General features: G+C 44.6%; 1 protein-coding gene across 2 annotated transcripts in view; it reads right to left on the reverse strand.

The window, feature by feature from the left end:
* Nucleotides 1–20,327, reverse strand: part of FBXO42 (F-box protein 42) — an 81,813-nt gene that overhangs the window by 13,568 nt on the left and 47,918 nt on the right. The gene's annotated exons all lie outside the window — the stretch shown is intronic.

A 20,327-nucleotide genomic window follows, 5' to 3' on the forward strand; every position in this document is an offset into this window, starting at 1 on the left:
TACTAAGACCATTATTTCTTGATATTACTAGTTTATTATTAAGACGCTGAAGTTCAGTTCAGTCGCTCAGTCATGTCTGACTCTTTCTGGCCCCATGCACTGGAGCACGCCAGGCCTCCCTGTCCATCACCAACTCCTGGGGTTTACTCAAACTCATACCCATTGAGTCGGTGATGCCATCCAGCCATCTCATCCTCTGCCATCCCCTTCTCCTCCCGCCTTCAATCTTTCCCAGCATCAGGGTCTTTTCCAATGAGTCAGCTCTTTGCATCAGGTGGACAAATTATTGGAGTCTCAGTTTCAGCATCATCCTTCCAATGAATTCAGGACTGATTTGCTTCAGGATGGACTGGTTTGATCTCACTGTAGTCCGAAGGATTCTTAAGAGTCTTCTCCAACACCACAGTTCAAAAGCATCAATTCTTCAGTGCTCAGCTTTCTTTACAGTCCTCATCTCACATCCATATGTGACTACTGGAAAAACTTTAGCTTTGACTAGACGGACCTTTGTTGTCAAAGTGATGTCTCTGCTTTTTAATATGCAGTCTAGGTTGGTCAGAACTTTCCTTCCAAGGAGCAAGTGTCTTTTAATTTCATGGCTGCAGTCACCATCTGCAGTGATTTTGGAGCCCCCAAAAATAAAGTCTGCCACTGTTTCCACTGTTTCCCATCTATTTGTCATGAAGTGATGGGACTGGATGCCATGATCTTAGTTTTCGGAATGTTGAGTTTTAAGCCAACTTTTTCACTCTCCTCTTTCACTTTCATCAAGAGGCTCTTTAGTTCTTTGCTTTCTGCCGTAAGTGTGGTATCATCAATCATATCTGAGATTACTGATATTTCTCTCGGCAATCTTGATTACAGCTTGTGTTTCTTCCAGCCCAGCGTTTCTCATGATGTACTCTGCATATAAGTTAAATAAGCAGGGTGACAATACACAGCCTTGACGTACTCCTTTCCCAATCTGGAGCCAGTCTGCTATTCCATGTCCTGTTCTAACTCTTGCTTCTTGACCTGCGTATAGATTTCTCAGGAGGCAGGTCAGGTGGTCTGGTATTCCCATCTCTTAAAGAATTTTCCACAGTTTGTTGTGATCCACACAGTCGAAGAATTTGGTGTAGTCAATAAAGCAGAAGTAGATGTTTTTCTGGAACTCTCATGCTTTTTTGATGATCCAATGGATGTTGGCAATTTGATCTCTAGTTCCTCCGCCTTTTCTAAATCCAGCTTGAACATCTGGAGGTTCACAGTTCACATAATGTTGAAGCCTGGCTTGGGGAATTTTGAGCATCACTTTGCTAGTGTGTGAGATGAATGCAATTGTGCAGTAGTTTGAGCATTCTTCGGCATTGCCTTTGTTGGGGATTGGAATGAAAACTGCCCTTTTCCAGTCTTGTGGCCACTGCTGAGTTTTCTAAACTTGCTGACATATTGAGTGCAGCACTTTCACAGCATCATCTTTTAGGATTTGAAATAGCTCAACTGGAATTCCATCACCTCTACTAGCTTTGTTCGGAGTGATGCTTCCTTAGGCCCACTTGCATTCCAGGATGTCTGGCTCTAGATGAGTGATCACATTGTCGAGGTTACCTGGGTCGTGAAGATCTTTTTTGTATAGTTCTTCTGTGTATTCTTGTCACCTCTTCTTAATATCTTCTGCTTCTGCTAGGTCCATACCATTTCTGTCCTTTATTGTGCCCATCTTTGCATGAAATGTTCCCTTGGTATCTCTAATGTTTTTGAAGAGATCTCTAGTCTTTTTCCCATTCTACTGTTTTCCTCTATTTCTTTGCACTGATCACTGAGGAAGGCTTTCTTATCTCTCCTTGCTATTCTTTGGAACTCTGCATTCAAATGGGTATATCTTTCCTTTTCGCTTCTCTTCTTTTCATGGCTATTTATAAGGCCTCCTCAGACAGCCATTTTTCCTTTTTGCATTTCTTTTTCTTGGGGATGGTCTTGATCACTGCTTCCTGTGAACCTCTGTCCATAGTTCTTCAGGCACTCTGTCTATCAGATCTAGTCTGTTGAATCTTTTTGTCACTTCTACTGTATAATCGTAAGGAATTTGATTTAGGTCATACCTGGATAGTCTAGTGTTTTTCCCTACTTTCTTCAATTTAAGTATGAATTTGGCAATAAGGAGTTCATGATCTGAGCCACAGTAAGCTCCTGGTCTTGATTTTGCTGACTGTATAGAGCTTCTCCACCTTTGGCTGCAAAGAATATAATCAATCTGATTTCTGCATTGACCATCTGGTGATGTCCATTGTAAATTCTTCTCTTGTGTTAGAAGACAGTGTTTGCAATGACCAGTGCATTCTCTTGGCAAAATTCTATTAGCCTTTGCCCTGCTTCACGCTGTACTCCAAGGCCAAACTTGCCCGTTACTCTAGGTATCTCTTTGACTTCCTAATTTTGCATTCCAGTCCCCTGTGATGAAAAGGACATCTTTTTTGGGTGATAGTTCTAGAATGTCTTGTAAGTCTTCATAGAACCGTTCAACTTCAGCTTCTTCAGCATGACTGGCTGGGGCACAGACTTGGATTACTGTGATATTGAATGGTTTGCCTTGGAAATGAACAGAGATCATTCTGTCATTTTTGAGATTGCATTCAAGTACTGCATTTGGGACTTTTTTGTTGACTATGATGGCTACTCCTTTTCTTCTGAGGGATTCTTGCCCACAGTAGTAGATAAAATGGTCATCTGAGTTAAATTCATCCATTCCAGTTCATTTTAGTTCATTGAGTCCTAAAATGTCGCTGTTCACTCTTGCCACCTCCTGTTTGACCACTTCCAATTTGCCTGATTCATGGACCTAACATTCCAGGTTCCTGTGCAATATTGCTCTTTACAGCATCAGACCTTGCTTCCATCACCAGTCACATCCACAACTTGGTATTGTTTTTGCTTTGGCTCTGTGTCTTCATTCTTTCTGGAGTTACTTCTTCACTGATCTCCAGCAGCATATTGGGCACCTACCGACCTGGTGAGTTCATCTTTCAGTGTTCTATTTTTTTGGCTTTTCATACTGTTCATGGGGTTCTCAAGGCAAGAACACTGAGGTGGTTTGCCATTCCCTTCTCCAATAGACCACGTTTTGTCAGAACTCTCCACCATGACCTGTCCGTCTTGGGTGGCCCTACACAGCATGGCTCATAGTTTCATTGAGTCAGACAAGGCTGTGGTCCATGTGATCAGATTGGTTAGTTTTCTGTGATTGTGGTTTCAGTCTGTCTGCCCTCTGATGGAGAAGGATAAGAGGCTTATGCAAGCTTCCTGATGGGAGAGACTGACTGAGGCGGAAACTGGGTCTTGTTCTGATGGGCGGGGCCGTGCTTCAGTTCAGTTTAGTTGCTCAGTCGTGTCCGACTCTTTGCGACCCCATGGACTGCAGCACGCCAGGCCTCCCTGTCCATCACGAACTCCTGGAGCTTACTCAAACTCATGCCCACTGAGTCGGTGATGCCACTGAACCATCTCATCCTCTGCCGTCCCCTCCTCCTCCCGATCAACCCTTCCCAGCATCAGCGTCTTTTCCAACGAGTTCAGCTCTTCGAATCAGGTAGACAAAGTATTGGAGTCTCAGCTCCAGCGTCAGTTCTTCCAGTGAATATTCAGGACTGATCTCCTTTAGGATGGACTGGTTGGGTCTCCTTGCTGTCCAAGGGACTCTCAAGGGGCCATGCTTAGTAAATCTTTAATCCAATTTTCTGTCGATGGGTGGGGCTGTGTTCCCTCTCTATTATTTGACCTGAGGCCAAACTATGGAGGTAATGAAGATGACGGCCACCTCCTTCAGAAGGCCCAGGCACGCAATGCCCCACTCAGTGCCCCCGACCCTGCAGCAGGCCACTGCCAACCCACACCTCCTCCGGAGACCCCTGGACACTCAGGGGAAGTCTGGGCCAGTCTCCTGGGGGTCACTGCTCCCTTCGCCCAGTTCCTGGTGCACAGGGTTCTGTTTGTGCCTCCAAGAGTCTGTTCCCCAGTCCGGTGTAAGTTCTGGCGGCTCTATGGCGGGTTAATGGCGACCTCCTCCACGAGGGCTTGGGCCATCCCCAGGTCTGCTGCACCCAGAGCCCCCGCCCCTGCAGAAGTCCCCTGCTGACCCGGCCCTCCTCAGGAGACACACACACGCAGCTCTGTCTCGGTCTCTGTGGGGTCTCTGGGTCCCGGTGCGCACAAGCTATGTTTGAGCCTCTGAGCGTCTCTTGCAGGCATGGGATTTGATTCCAAATGTTAAAGCTACCATTCGCCTACAGCTGTAGTTTTCAAATTTCAGTTGTGTCAGAAGTAGCTGAAGGACTTCTTACAACACAGCTTGCTGGGATCCACTTTTTAGTTTCCTGTTTAGTAGGTATGGGGTGTGGTCCATGAAGCTGCATTTCCAACAAGTTCCCCGGGGATATTGATGTTTGATGACTAGACTTTGAGAACCATGTTGCAGAGAGTTAAATAATCTTCAGGTGAACCTGTTAGACCAGTGGTCCCCAACTTTTTCGGCACCAGGGACTGGTTTCGTGGAAAAAAAAAAAAGACAATTTCCCCAAGGATTGGGGTGTCAGGTATGGGGTGGTTCAAACACATTACATTTACTGTGCACTTTATTTCTATTATTATTACACCAGCTTCATCTCAGATCATCATCAGGCATCAGCCCTTGGAATCTGGGCACTCCTATAGTTAGACGATGCTCCAACATGACATTAAAAGGCCACATGGTCCTCCTTTTGCCCTTTTCCCCAGTTTAGATGATTTTCCTTAACACTGAATCCAACCAGACTTTGTTCTGTATATGTGCTCTGTCTATGACTACACAAACAAGGGTCCAAAGTAGGTTTTCCCTGACAAGTGCTTTGATTAAAGGGGTGCTGAAAGGAACTACTTTAACATTTTCAGTATATAAACATTTCCTTGGTCATCCTCATCTACATGTTACTGAACCTATACTGCAAAAGAAATGGAAAAAAATTATTCCACTGACTGCTTTCAGACGAATCACTTTTAGACTTATTTACCGCAACATCAATGACTTGCTAATAGCTCTCCATGACTATGAAAATAGATCCAATAATAGGAGTTAGGTACTTATAAGAGGTAAAGTTTGAAAACAAGAAAACTATGAGCATGAAAACTTTTACTATGGGAGACTCACACATGCCAATGAATCCAGAAGAGAAGTACTGGGCCAAAGAACCTCCACTTCGTTCATGGAGTGCTTTGGTGGATGATTTCTTTTTTAAAAAGGGGGACATGGTCTAAGCTGTTTTTTAACTGTCAGTCAAAAACTGTTCCCTGGATGCTTTCAAACAGTTTTATTTTACAGTAGTGATGCCAGAGGGGACGTGTACAGAGCGAATAATGGGACTGAGGGTTGAGGTCACACTCTCCATGTCATATTAACAGCTCTGCACAGGCACTCACTTTCTCAGGGTAGGTCCAGTGAAAGGCATTCATTCACAGCTCCAAATGAAGTTCACTCATCCTTCCCACACAAAACTGGCCTTGAGAGCAAAATAAGACCAGACAGACCAGATTAACCGACAACCCTACCTCATGGCTTCTTTTGTGTGGGTACTTCTCTGTGGTAGTGAGAAGCTTAAGTTGGTGTGTGTGCAGCGGGGGTGGGAGATACGAATTTTGCTGATAAGACCCAAGTTGGGTCTTGGGAAGCAGACCAAGTCTTTGGTGAACAGAGCTGTCACTATGGTAGTGTGTGAAGTGACTGACCTTGATAGCAAGAGTCAGAGGTCAAAAGAATGATTTGGAGAGCCATTTCCCAGAACATCATACTAGCATCTGAATCAGAAAACCTACCAGGCACAAGAAGCTAAGCTGGTACTTATAACTTAGGAGGCAGGAATCTCTTTAAAGGAAAACTACTGGAGTTATAATTCAGCTTCTCTAAACTGGTTTGATTTTATAGGTAAAACTTTGTGAGTAGAACAAGAAAGGTATGTTTCATGGTTTTATGGTTTGAGGAAGGGGGAGAAAAAAGGAAAATAGAGAAGAACACAATTTATGAATATAAAGTCTGTTGTAGGCTATAAACACCTTGAAGACAAATAACTATTCAGAATGGTCTCCAAAGTATAAAGTCAGGACCACACAGGTTCTGTTTGGAACGGATAGATCAGTTTCTCTTCAGCTGATGAAAATGTTTCCAATTTAACTTCAATGCAGTCAATAATAATTATGCCGAAATTACTTAGTATTTAGATGTCCAGGGAAGATACAAAACTATAATGCTCATTTTAAAGAACAGAACTTTAGATACAAATTCACTCTTTGGCAAAGTCACTACAAAACCCCTGAACTCATGCTTTCCAAGACTTGGTTCCAGCCAACTGTGCTCCTTAATTCCTTCTAAAGTAGGGATTTAAATTGGTCACCGAGGACACTGGATGCAGAGGACCTGAACTCGTCCAGATGTGGCTTTCCGCAGGACCTCTGCCAACACAGCCCTCCTCATGCTGGGCTAAAGAGCCTCCTAGAGAAGGAAGGGGAGAATGGAGAGGGGTGTCCTGTATCCAGTCTCAGTCTTAATATGTGCTATATTTAGTATAGTGCTGAAATGATCATTTAGAGTCTCCCAATAAGGTAAGTGTTATTATATTGAGCCTAGAGGACAGGAACTTTTCTTACGAAAATGCTTGTGGAACTGAACCCATTCATGGAAGCCAAATGGTTGTGGATCCCTCAGGGGTTGGGATAAGACCTAGCTCCAATTAGTCACAACTTCCTGGGAGGCCTTTCACTGGGGGAAAGGCCAAACGCTTCTTTGGCTGCTCCCCTCACACTCCTTTTTTTTTTTTTTTTTTTGGCTTTTCCTATTTTATTCTTCAATTGTAGCATGGTCAAAGAGTTATTAATTGATATCAAAATAACTCACTAATATTAGACAAAGCTAAAGCTTGTCTGGATCTCAAGTTTCAGGGCACACATTTTCATTATTGCTATTATACGCACATTTTTAACAATATCACCCATTGGGTCATTTACAGAACATCCAAAATAAGAGGGGCTTTTGTAATGGGCATGAGAAAATTTTAGATCCTGTATAACTATATACGCTATGGCTTCCCCGGTAGCTCAGCTGGTAAAGAATCTGCCTGCAATGCGGGAGACCTGGGTTCTATCCCTGGGATGGAAAGATCCCCTGGAGAAGGGAAAGGCTACCCACTCCAGTATTCTGGCCTGGAGAATTCCATGGACTCCGCAGTCCACGGGGTCGCAAAGAGTTGGACATGACTGAGCAACTTTCACTTACTCACTCATAACTGTATATGCTATAGGCATGAATAAAAAGAAATTCCCAGTTGGCACTGTTTTCACTTCTAAACAAACCCACATGAAAGACCACTTGATAAATAGGGCAGCAATTATCAGCTAAAAATTAACATGAAAACCAGTAACAGTTCCTTGTTTCTATTTCAAGTAGTCTTTTGATTCAATTTCTAGGGAAGGAGACAAGGTCCAGAATCTGAATTTAATCTGATAACTTGTTAATTGCAGTTCTGATGGTGGGAGTGTGTGCCCTTTTAAGTGGCTCTGTTTAGAAGTGAAAACAATGCTGCTAGTCATAGTTTCTGGCCTGGTATCAAAACAGGAAAATCTTAGGCAGGAGAGAGCTAAACTGAGATATGGTATGAACGTATTTCTTCTCTCCCATGGAGGACCAGAGTTTACCCAGGTCTGTGCTACATAAATTCCTCCACTCTTCTCTCCAACAAGAGAAGGTGCATCCATCTCATGAAAGCATGTATTCTGGAAAAATCCCAGGATCTGAACTTCACAAACAAACAGAAAGGACGCTCCCCTCCTAGGGAGCCCACTGGCTCTCTTCTCGTTCACATTCCCGGGACCACCTCAGCTCGCTGCTGCTCACACCTACAGCTGCAGTGCTCAGAACAGCACTGAGCACAAATACTCCATCAATGGGCTTCCCTGGTGGCTCAGATGGCAAAGCGTCTGCCTGCAGTGCGGGAGACCCAGGTTCAACCCCTGGGTCAGGAAGATACCCTGGAGAAGGAAATGGCACCCCACTCCAGTACTCTTGCCTAGAAAATTCCATGGACAGAGGAGCCTGGTAGGTTACAGTCCATGGGGTCGCAAAGAGTCGGACACGACTGAGCAACTTCATTTTCACTTTCACTTTCACTCATAATAAAGGCATGAAAATGAACAAACAAAGAAATGAATGCAGTCACTTTTCAAGCTTTGGGAACTCAAGGATAACTTATGACCGATCACTCTACTTCTTACCTAGTACTTCTGTAAACACATACATAAAGGTGTCTGCTCAATCAGCTTGTACATCCCCACTCCATCTGTGTGTTGTGTTGTGTATAATATGAACAAAAACTATGAAAGGTAGATAGTACCATGTCTACCTTAAAGGTGAGGCAAGTGAAATGTTAAACAACCTAAGGTCATCCAGTTGCTAAGCAACCTTAGTGTGAAGAGATCAGATGCAAACCTGTTTGCTCGGCATAAAAGCCGCACTCTTTACAGTACTGACAACAAACTTCCCTCACTCCAACAACATGTTCCTTCCATTACTTCGGGTCATGTTCAGTTCAGTTCAGTCGCTCAGTCATGTTCAACTCTGCGACCCCATGAACCGCAGCATGCCAGGCCTCCCTATCCGTCACCAACTGCCAGAGTCTACCCAAACCCATGTCCATTGAGTCGGTGATACCATCCAACCATCTCATCCTCTGTCGTCCCCTTCTCCTCCTGCCTTCAACCTTTCCCAGCAGCAGGGTCTTTTCCAAAGAGTCAGCTCTTCGCATCAGGTGGCCAAATTATTGGAGTTTCAGCTTCAGCAACAATCCTCCCAATGAACACCCAGGACTGATCTCCTGTAGGATGGACTGGTTGGGTCTCCTTGCAGTCCAAGGGACTCTCAACAGTCTCCGCCAACACCACAGTTCAAAAGCATCAATTTTTCTGCGCTCAACTTTCTTTATAGTCCAACTCTCACATCATTAGGCCCTAATAATACATATACCTTTACCACTAGCTGAGTGGTCTTCCCTCCTCAGTTATATCATCATATCCTCCTACTTAGAGCAGGACTAAGTGAATAGAGAACTCTCTGGGTACTGACTGTGTCTAGAATATTACTTAACAATGACAAGGAGATCTTAAGTAAGAAATGCGTGCATATGTCCATAAACTTATATAAGAATGTTGACTCCAGCTACATTCAAAGTGGAAATATCCCAAGTAGCCATCAACAGAAGAATAGGTTCAAAAAAAAGGTGCTGTATTCATGTTATGGAACACTCAGAGCAATGAAAAGGAACAAACCACAGATAGATGCAGCCTATGCATGAATCAAAAAAAAAAACAAACCCAAGCTGAATCTCAAAAAATATGTCTTAGAAGTCAGAACGGTGGTTACCTCTGTGGGGAGTGTTACTGACAGGAAAAGGACACAATGGAGTTTTATGAAGTGATGGAAATATTTTGCATCTTGCTCTAGGTGATGATCACATGGCTGTATATGTGAGTGGGGCACTTAAGATCTGTTCATTTTCTTACATGTAAATTGTCTCAATGTATTAAGAAAGAAAAAATGGCTGATGTCGAAGCTATCACACTACTGCCCCTTGGTGTCACCCACTACTTTCACCAGTAAACAGAAACACCAGCCATCCACTGTCAAAGAGTGAGAATTCATTATGTGAGGTGTCTGACAACACATTCCTCACTATCTACTCACACTGCAATACATACAGAGTGATTAGATATTATATATATATATATAAAGTAGCAAGAGACATTTCAGGACTGGGCAATGGGGTTTCAGAAAGCTTGCTAAAACTGGAAGAGGATGCAAAAAAGGAACCCAGTGTAAAGTCAGTAAGCCACATACAAACCTATAGCCCATAGTCACTTCCAAGAGAACTAAGGAAGAGAGAAGTGTCAGGGAAACTACAGCTGCCAGCCAGGGTCCTGGCCTTCCTCAATCAACAAAAGCTGACTGGGGACCAGAAATGCAGGCCAGACTCGGCCGGGGCCCTGATGAAGCGCTGGGCTGGGGACAAGCGACAGGCTCCCCTCCTGCCACTGGCTGAGGGTGGGCCGGGGAGCCTGCTTCTTCTATGGGCGGGGGTAGGGGCGTCTGGGGCCTGGCCGGAGGGGGGGCTTGGTGTTCTGCCTGCCCTTCTGCTGCTGTGAGCGGGGGGCACGCTCAGTACCCTGCTGTTGCTCCCACTCCTATGTTGCTCCTGGCTCTTCAGAAGCGGCGGCGGGTTTGTTTTTTGGGTTTTTTTTTTGCTTTTTCTGCAGCTTTTGTCCAGAGTTTGCTCCAGCTGAGCATGCAGTTATTTTTAGTTAGTCCCACACAGCTTCTTTGTGCTTCATTGCTGGAGGAGAGGTTTGTCCTGGTGCACGCACCGCAGCAAAGCGAACCAGGCCCCAGCCTGTCTCACCACCTCTTTGATAAGCAGAATCAATTAAAGTTCAAGAGTTCATCTCCCAGAGAAAAGATGAGAGGTAGATTCTGAGCTTTGAAAGGATGGTTTCCCAGAATTCAGGTTGATATTTTTAAGTTAATAAATGACCAAACAGTGCTCTCACCCGCCTAGGAAGAGCACCCTGTAGATTCTTTACAAAATCTCAAGGTACTAGGACTTGGAAAACTTGAGAAACTGGCCTGATCCTGGATTGCACAGAGAATAAACAGCCAAACCAGTGTGTATGGGGCACGAGTTGGTACATAGCACTGCTGAGTGCCCTGGAAACCAACAGGGTCATTCATGGGGAAGGAGTGAGAAGGACTCAAGGACAATACCTTTTGTGTTCCCCCATATAGGACTAGCTCTCTAACATTTCATTCAGGACATAATGTTAATAAATCACACAAAATGAAATTTACTGTGGCCATAAAACATGAAATGCTGTTGTGGGAGGTGAAGGGGGCGGGCAGGGATTATGTGGCTACCGACAGTAACAGAAACACCAGATGATCTGAAAGTTTTACTGCACAAGGAATCCAAGAGCAACCAAAAACTGCTTGTCTAGATAGCACACACGATACACAACAGCTCAGGAGCCTAAGGAAAGTCACCGCTTATTCTCAATGACACTCTGAACTTCTATCTAAAATAAGGTGGGGGGGAGCGGAAATTAGAGGGTTTAAAGAAAACAGAAAAGGCTCATGGATTGGACCAAATGAAAAAAGTTGAAGGATGTAGAATTTCCAACGTGGAAGACATAAACTAAGGACAGACTTTAATATATTTTGGTAATCAAGAAAAGATTCACAGGGAAGAACTAATTGGGATTTCTTCACAAAGGAAATATTTAAACAGTGAAATCAATGACTTGTTTTTAAGACTGAGAATAGAGGTTTGAAGTGTATCTGAAAGGCATGAAACAGCATCCTCTTGCTACAATATCTGCCAGTTGGTAAGCATCCACTTCTCCCCCATCTCCATAGACGGGTATCTCAGAACACATCTGCACATCATGTTGATTTAAAAAAAATGCATCAAGTGTTCAGATGCAGAAGTGAAAAGTGAAGTCGCTCAGTTGTGTCCAACTCTTTGCAACCCCATGGACTGTGGCCTACCAGGTTCCTCCGTCCGTGGGATTCTCCAGGCAAGAATACTGGAGTGGGTTGCCATTTCCTTCTCCAGGAGATCTTCCCAACCCAGGGACTGAACCCGGGTCTCCCGCATTATAGGCAGATGCTTTACCGTCTGAGCCACCAGGGAAGTAAAAAAGCAGAACCCAATGCCTGTGAGTACACTTAAATATTTTATTCTAAAAAAATTCTATACCTAGCTATTTCAATGTCAGCACCGACATCTGGAACCTAAGGCAAGGGAAGTGTCGGGTGATCTTCACCAGAACAGAGTCTCTGCCAGCTGTTTTGGTTACACCTGGTGCCAGGTACCCCAGATACTGTTCTTTCTTGGTGATATTACCACAGGCTTAGGGAAGGGCAGTGAAAAACTAGACACAGAACAGAAAGCTTCATCAATGGATGCAAGAACCGTATGTGTATCATTTTTAAGGTATCACACAGAAGAGAAACAATGACAGTCTGGGCAGTTATTTCTGGACAGTTCCAGCACTTTCCAGCTTCTAAGGATATTCTGGCCTTCCTAAAGACATCTGATATGACCATTATTTTTCTTTTTCCTGCCCCTGACTTCAAAAGTAAACTAGCTGTTCTGCAAGATTACTCAGTGATTTTGTAAGATGTGATTTTTTTTCTCTTGGGGAACAGTCCTAAAGAAACGAAATTATTTCCCGCAGAGCTTCTGACTCTGGATAGCTGGAAGGATCTTGATTTTATACGATCATAATCATTTTATAAGGTCATAATATAAAACAGAGATTCTGATTCCGCCTTCAGCAAACTCCAGCCTGCCACTAAAAAATTTAAAAAGGCAAATCATGTTGATATTTTAAAATTCTCTATGCTATGAAAAGGTTTCTGCTGACACACCCTCTGCTCACCATCCTTTCCTGACTCTGATGATAGACATAATGGCCAAAAGGTTATTATTATGTTAACAATATTTGCCCTTTCCTTCTCCAGGGGATCTTCCCGACCCAGGGATCAAACCTGGGTCTCCCACATTGCAGGCAGATGCTTTAACCTCTGAGCCACCAGAGAAGCTTAATAAACACTGCCTCAAGCCAAACGATAAGGTTAACAGCGACAGTGATAAATCATGTTGACAGTAGGCACCTGCGATGGGACATGATGAACGGGCACTGCACTACAGTCTCCGCCCCCCAGTCCACAACTCTAGTCTAACCACGAGAAAACACCAGACAAACCACAACTGGATGAGAGTCCTCAAAATATCTGACAGCAGCTCCAACACTGTCAAGATCATCAAACAAGGAAGTGTGGGGAACTTGTCACAGCCAAGAAGAATCTAAGGAGACATAAAGACTAAATGTAATGTATCCTGGAACAGAAAAGGGACATTAGAATTAAAAAAATTAAAGAAATCTGAATAGAGTACAGATTCTAGTTAATAAAATAATATATCAGTATTGGTTCACTAATTGTGATAAATGTACTAGACATTAACAGGAAAAACTGGGTGTGAGAACTCTGAAACTTAAAAGTCCATTTACAAAGTAAAACTGCATGGGGTGGGAGGTGGGAGGGACGTGCCAGAGGGAGGGGTATATGTATACCTGTCACTCACGCTGATGTGCGGCAGAAACCAACGCAACACGGGAAACCAAATACCCCTCAATCAAACAGAAACAAAAAACAAAAGCAGACTTGATAATGTGAAACTAGTAAACTACAGAAAAATACAAAACTACTCATAGCATGTTATAGTATGAAAAAACACAGACTTTAAAGCCAAAAACCCTGTGTTTCCATCACTGCTCCAACACTTACTGACTGTGAGATCCTAGGCAAATTATTAGCTGAGTCTCTGAGCTTCAGTTTCCTCATCGGCAAGATGGGGATAACAGTAGTGCCAACCTAGCTGGGTTGGTCTGAAAGTCAGAGAGGATGTATGAAGAGCCTGGGGCAACAAATACTCCACCTCCAAACCCTTTTCCATAACCATTTCCTCGGAAGGTCAGCTACTCTCGGCGAGGGTGCGTGTGTGCATGCTAAGTCGCTTCAGTCACGTCCGACTCTTTGCGGCCCTGTGAGCTGTATCCAGCCTGCCAGGCTCCTCTGCCCGTGAGATTCTCCAGGGAAGAAAACTGGAGGGGTAGCCATCCCTCTCCCACTGACTAGGCTCACAGGTAGCTGCTTCTAGAAAGCAGCAGCTCAGACAGCACGGAGTGGCCATTCTTAAGAACAGTGAGGGAGTCCAGCTTGGCACACACCCACCTAACAGACTGTGATGACAAGTGAGATCACAGTTTGCCCAGTAAGAAAGCAAGAGATTTCACAGCGATCCAGGCTTTCCAAATTCAGCTAGGCTTGGAATCAACTGGGACGTTTTCTTTTTAAAATGTAGATCTACCACTCTGTCCCCAATCCCCTGAGATTAGGTGAGTGACTCTGTTATGAGGCTGAGGAATCAACAATTTTACTGTTTCCCAGGTGATCTGCTGCGTGGTTTTACAAACAGTGGTCTTATCTTTTCCTCTTTACACAGGGAAGGAAATTGAGGCCCAGAGAATGCAGACGTGATTAACTTCAAAGGCTTGCAGCTCCAGAGCAGTAAGTCCAAGATTAGAACCGGCATCGAGTTTGTGTACACTAGATGGAGGTGTAGACCACGATACGTTTTTCTAAAACCAAGGGTCTGAACCACAGGGCAGCATTTTGGATTTCATGTGTGGCTGAAAGGGAAGAAACTGGAGGGGTAGGGTGGGGAATTCTTGGGAAAGAAGATTCTATAGGGAGAATGTGATAGGAAAATCAACTGTGCCCAGGCCTAGAGTTGACAGGCTGTGCTTTATGACATCATAGAGCTTCCCTTGTGGCTCAGATGGTAAAGAATCTGCTTGCAATGTGGGAGACCCAGGTTCGATCCTTGGGTGGGGAAGATGCCCTGGAGGAGGGCATGGCAGCCCACTCCAGGATTCTTTCCTAGAGAATTCCATGGACAGAGGAGCCTGGCGCGTTTGCAGTCCACGCAGTCACAAAGAGTCAACACAACTGAGTGACTAACACTTTCACTTCCTATGATATCATATATTAAACAGATGCCAAAATGAGCCTCAGTATGAATAAAGGGTATTTTAGAAAGAATGGTTTAAACACTAGTCTTTTGAAGTATCTGTCCTAAGAACTGCTCATTTGCTTTGGGAACTGAACACAGGCTGAGTCAAACAAAACCAGTTAAGAATGAAGTTTACCTTAATACAACACCAGAAGGTGAAACATTCAACTTCCTAGAACCACCTGGCAAAGACTACAATGAGTATAATTGTACATTGAGAATCACTGGCCAGGATTTCCAACGGCTCTGTTCTCTTCCACCCTTAATTATTTTATGTGAGTGATAAAGCGGTCAAGAGAGAACTTCCACCCATTCCCACATCTAGCCACCCACCAGCATCTGTTATCACAGACTCCTTGCTCCACAGATAACGGGTCAATGCTCCTGTCCACAGTCAACCCTTCCACCTGCACAGTAGACTCTGTTTTGTCACTATTCAAAGACACTGTCCTCGCAATTATTTCTTCCTCTCTATCTGAATCAGTTCCTCTCTCTAGATTCCCATCAGCATATAAACATGCTATAACTGCCATCTTTAAAAAAAATCCTCTCAATTCTACATTAATTTCTACTTAGCACCCCACTTTCCAGCTCTCTTTTACAGCAACACTATTAAAAAAAACTAATGGCCTGTTCATATTGTCTTCAGCTCCTCTCCTCCCATTCTCTCCGAACAGGCTTTCGTTCCTGCCTCTCACTAAAGACTCTTGGCTACGTTCAAAGCCAAGTCTCAGTCGTTATATGACTTGACCTCTCAGCTGCGTAAGACACGGTTGATGATTTCCTCCTCTCCTGGAGAGGAAGCGTGTGCACGTAGGTAGCTCCCAAGACGCCACACTCCCGATAGTCTCGTCCTGACTCCTCCTCTTTCACACTCCACATCCAAACTGTGGGCTCTCCAATGCAGCCGACTTTTATCCTTCTGCCAATACCCTCATCCAAGTCACCATTATTTCTTGCCTAGATTATTGCTACCATTTCTTACCTGGTCTCATTTCCATACTTGTCCTCTTACAGTCTTATGACTAGCCAGTTCCCTGAAAGAATACGACAAGGCCCACAGAGTTCTAGCAACAGCCAGAAAGCCGTGCGTGTGCACTAATCTCTCTGAGTACCTCCTCCTTTGTACACTCCGTTGCAGTCACAGAGCACTCCTCATCAGCCCTTGACTGTCCCGGGCACACCTCCACCTCTGAGCCCTGGCCCTGCTCATCCCGTTTGGAATGCTCCTTCCTGAGATAAGCATGGTTCGCCCCCTGTCCCCATCAAGCCGTTGCTCTGCGGTCACCTTCTCCTGATCTCAGAGCTCTACCCCGATCCCCAGGGGCAGTCTCCCCTGCTCCTCATCCCCTTGACTATGCTATGGCTTCGTTTCAAGAGCATTGATCATCTTCTACTATCTTACGTACTTGCCATTTTAAGCATGTCTTCCCTTATTTGTGGCTCAGCTGGTAAAGAATCCGCCTGCAACGCGGGAGACCTGGGTTCGATCCCTGGATTGGGAAGACCCCCTGGAGAAGGGAAAGGCCACCCACTCCAGTATCCTGGCCTAGAAAATGCCATGCACAGTTCAGGGGGTCGTAAAGAGTCAGACACGACTGAGCAACTTTCACTTTCACTTTTCCCTTATTTGAATTTAATCTCCGTTGCTGCTGCTGCTGCTAAATCACTTCAGTCGTGTCCAACTCTGTGTGATCCCATAGACGGCAGCCCACCAGGCTCCCCCATCCCTGGGATTCTCCAGGCAAGAACACTGGAGTGGGTTGCCATTTCCTTCTCCAATGTGTGAAAGTGAAAAGTGAAAGTGAAGTCTCAGTCGTGTCCAACTCTTAGCGACCCCATGGACCGCAGACCACCAGGCTCCTCCATCCATGGGATTTTTCCAGGCAAGAGTACTGCAGTGAGGTGCCATTGCCTTCTCCTTAATCTCCATTAGGAGTAGGATTTTTGTCTGTTTTATTCACTCATGAATCCCCAGCATCTAAAGGAATACTGGGCACAGAGCAAGCAATCCATAAATATTTGCTGCATGAACAAAATGAAGAATTATAGCAGAATTAACTGAGCAAAAGGATTATGCCATCATTTAAGGCAAGTCAAACCCTCTATTTCAAATGCTAGACTCCCCATAACAATGAATTACTTAATACCACCACTTAAATGTTTAAAGAGATTAAAAAAAAAAAAAAACTCTTCCAAATATTTCTTCTGTTTTAGCAAATGGCCCCACTATCTACGTAAGTGTACATAAGTCAGCCTTGACTGCCCTTCTCACCCTCCCATATCTAATCCATCAAGAAGTCCCATCAATTTTAACATAAAAATTCAGCTCAGATTCGCTCACTTCTCTCTATCTCCACTGCTGTGACTCTAGTCCAAGCTATCACACGCTCTCACCAGTGCTATTCTGATAGCCTCCTACCTGTTCTCTCTGCTTCATCTTCTTGCCTTCCTTTAATCCATTTCTTAAATAGCAGCAAGCAGTGTTCTTTAAAATGTATGTAGGATCACAATACCCTTGGCTCCCATCTACACCTCAGCTCTGTCTTGCTCATTACGCTTCATCCACAAGGGCTGCTTTCAGCTCCTCCAATACGTCCTGTTCTTCATACATGCCACTTTCACCTCCCTCCACTCTGTATCTTTCATGTCTCAGCAGAAAAGGCTGTCTCCCTTTCTTATTTTACATCCCATTCCTCACTTCCTTTATGACTGTTTACCGTTTCTTCCCCATTACAGTATACGCCCCACGAAGGCAGGACTCACCCTCATGTAAAGGGAGGAGGCGGAACCGCAGTGGAGTGTCGGAGAAGCACCACAGGCCTCTCTCAACTGCAAGAGCCACTCCAGCACTCAGCACCACCCCTCCCTCTAGATGCTCCCCCTTCCTGTCGTTTCAAAAGAAATGCAAGACAAGGTTTTGTTGACAAAACACATTATTTCCAACTGCTATGGACTGAACTCTGTCCTCCTCAAATCCATATGCTGAATTCTGAATCTCAGTGTGATGGCATATGAAGATGAGAGCTCTGGGAGATAATTTGGTTTATAAAAAAAAAGGAAGAGATACCAGAACTCACTCTCTGCTACGTGGACACAGAGCAAGCTGCCTGGTTCTCTGACAGCCAGGAAAAGAGCCTTCACCAGCACCCGGATCTCGGACTCCTAGCCTCCAGAATGCGAGAAGTAAGTTTCTGGGGTTGAAGCCCCCTAGACTACGGTGTTCTGTTACGGCAGCCTGCGCCAGGACACCAACCACACTGAGACGCTCCAGTCTCATGCGCAACATCACCAACCACAGGTGAAAAGACGCCTGAGACAGCGGTGTTCCTTGTCCAGACTCTGCTCCCAACCCACACCGCTCCACTGCCTGCCTGGTGCTCTTTTCCAAAGAGCTACACTTGAAGACTGAACATGGCTAAAACCATCACTCTAGACACCCTTCATCTGCAGACACTCAGACGCTGGAAGACTTTGCATCTGGTCCCAAAGGGCAGTAGGCAGCACCCTCCCCTCGGGAACCATCTGACCTACCCACCTCCAAGTGCTCAAATGGGTGAGTCAGGGACACCAAGACACACCAACAACTGTCTTTTATTCAGAAAGCATCACTGATGTTTGGTTGCCTCAGGCAATCTTCCCATGGGATTTCTGCCTAAATGAGAATCTCATATGCTTCTGTGTGAGTACACTCAGTTCTGTCTGACTCTCTGACCCCATGGACAGTAGCCGGCCAGGTTCCTCTGTCCATGGGGTTCTCCAGACAAGAATACTGGAGTGGGTTGCGATTTTTTTCCTACAGAGGATCTTCCCAACCCAGGGATCGAACCCACATCTCTTGCATCTCCTACACTGGCAGGCTGATTCTTTACCACGGTGCCACCTGGGAAGCTGAGAATCTCATAGGACTCTTAATTAAACTACTGTTTTGTTTTGTTTTTTAATTTAAACTAGACATTTCAAAAAGCTCAGTCTTCACCGCCCCCCCCCCCCCCCCCCCCCGCCAAAACTAGCCTCTAATTGTAGGTTAGAGTGATGCAGAAACTAGATTCTTTGAGATATTCTGTTAGAAAAGTACTTTTAAACTTTCAGGAGCCAAGATGTTTTATAAAAAGGAACAGTCCAACACTGTATTTTTTTTTAAAATTCAGATCAGTTATAAAATCTGCATTATAAAGACAGGTATTTCTCTGATACTTCTACCTTGGGGATTTCAAAGCATAGTCTTTAAACTTAGTAGTTAACAACAACAAAAATGCCATGTCTATCTTGTAAAGAAAAATAAGGAAAAATAAACAAAGTAGATGCCGATAGGCTATGAAGGTCCAAGCTCCACACCTACAAGAAAGAGCAGCACCCACACCAAATCACCAAAGGCACAGAAGTGTTCACTTCTCAAGCCGTGCTGGACTCTTTGCAACCCCATGGACTGTGGCCCCCCAGGCTCCTCTGTCCATGGGATCCTCCAGGCAAGAATGCTGGAGTGGGTAGCCAGTCCGTTCTCCAGGGAATGCTCCCGACCCAGGGAGTGAACCCAGGTCTCCTGCACTACAGGCAGATTCTTTACCACCTGAGCTGCCAGGGAAGCCCCAAAGTCATAAAGCTTGGTTACGAAACAGAGACAGGCAGTATTGGTATTTTGTTACTGGGACATCATATGGGGCCTGGACAATAAGGACAATGGCAATAGGATGCTTAAGCTAAAAAAAGCCTCTGCATTTTAGAATCCATGATTCTAAGTATTAATCAATGCTGTGTTAAGTGCAACAGGGGTTACAAAGTGCTAGAAAAGGAAATGGTCCAGAGTACAAAGTTCTGAAGGCTCTAAAATAGTCCTAATGTTCAAAAATTTTTTAAGATTAATACTTTTTCATCTTTCCAATAATTTTAAAGAATTTCCTGTGTTCAAAACCCAGTTCCAGCTTTGAGCGCCTACAGTCACTACGTGCTTCCCTCCCATATTGTCTACTGCAGAGGGAAGAAACCGGGGCTTACAGCTTTGGGAAAGCAAAATGCAGCTTCTTCTCATAAAAAGATTTTAAGCGCCTGGCCTAGACATTCAGAGCAGTCATTACAGAAATAAAGGGAGACATAAAGCAGCTTTCTCAATTCACTTAAAAACAGAATCTTCTGATCCGCTTGCATACTTCTCCCAGAGAGATACAGTAACTTAGTCATAGTTACATGCAGAATTGGTGATTTTTGCCAGGAAATGAAACTCACGTGGCCTCACTCTTAGTCCAATGCCCTTTCTAATATACCATGTTGCCTTCCATTTGGTGATCAAAGCAAACAAGACCTAAATAAGTACAATGAATTGCAACCCTGCAAGGCCAAAAGAAGAATGTTTGGGAAAAGCTTGCCAACAAACCAAGCAGGATGCTTTACACTCAGGGAACTCTATTCGTCCATCACCCGGGCCCCTCTGAGCTTCTAACTGTGCCTTTTCAAGTCACCCCGCTTTGTGAGTGCAGAAACAATCGTGTGTGTGTGTGTGTTTTTCTTCCCCAAGAAAGGTTAGGTCAAAAGAGAAAATGACCTGGCGGCTTTCTGTCCAGATTTTGGCGCAGTGGGACGACGCGGGCTGCACCGACTGTGGAATCTTCCCACACTCTTGAGTAGTTAGGAGGAACCAGCAGAGGC

The sequence above is a fragment of the Muntiacus reevesi genome, chromosome 3 (assembly GCF_963930625.1).
Source record: "Muntiacus reevesi chromosome 3, mMunRee1.1, whole genome shotgun sequence".
Lineage (NCBI taxonomy): Eukaryota > Metazoa > Chordata > Mammalia > Artiodactyla > Cervidae > Muntiacus > Muntiacus reevesi.